The sequence below is a fragment of the Diachasma alloeum genome, unplaced genomic scaffold, assembly GCF_001412515.2.
Source record: "Diachasma alloeum isolate Michigan unplaced genomic scaffold, Dall2.0 Dall_scaffold_00328, whole genome shotgun sequence".
In the NCBI taxonomy this organism is placed as follows: domain Eukaryota; kingdom Metazoa; phylum Arthropoda; class Insecta; order Hymenoptera; family Braconidae; genus Diachasma; species Diachasma alloeum.
The window spans coordinates 128,357-128,943 of NW_021680467.1; positions in this window are offsets into that span (position 1 = coordinate 128,357).

Here is a 587-nt window from a genome sequence, read left to right on the forward strand (position 1 = left end):
CCATAAACCCCATAACGNTTTAAAAATAACAAATAATAATTAATTGTAGCCACATGTTTCAAATGATTAATATTGATGAAACCCATTAGTACGTATAATTAATGATACAATTATTAAAAAGAAAAATATTCGTGTTCGTATTTTTGTTTTAATGGGAAAGTAGCAATGTACAGTATATTGGCGCCCCAAAGGGCCCAAACGGCTGAAACTGGTACCGACGCCCCTGAAAAAGGTAGCCGGGCGCATATGCGTTTTTAATTTTGAGGGACTGGCGGTGAGCGGGCCCATAAACCCCATAACGAGTTATGATCGTTTTAACAGCACTTTTTTTGACAAATTTTCTTGATTTTTTTAAAAATCAACGGAGATTGTTTATTGAAAAACTATTGACCGAATGTGTTTTACATTGAACTCAAAATGCATTGTTTTTTTTCAGGTCGGCTCGGCAATTCTACAACGAATTAGCCGCGGTCGACATTTCTATGAATAAAATTAATAATTATCGCAATTTCGATCTTTTTCTTCCCTGGTTGGCTTCTCAGGGGTTATACGAATCTCTGAAAAAATTGACGATTTAAAAAAAAAAA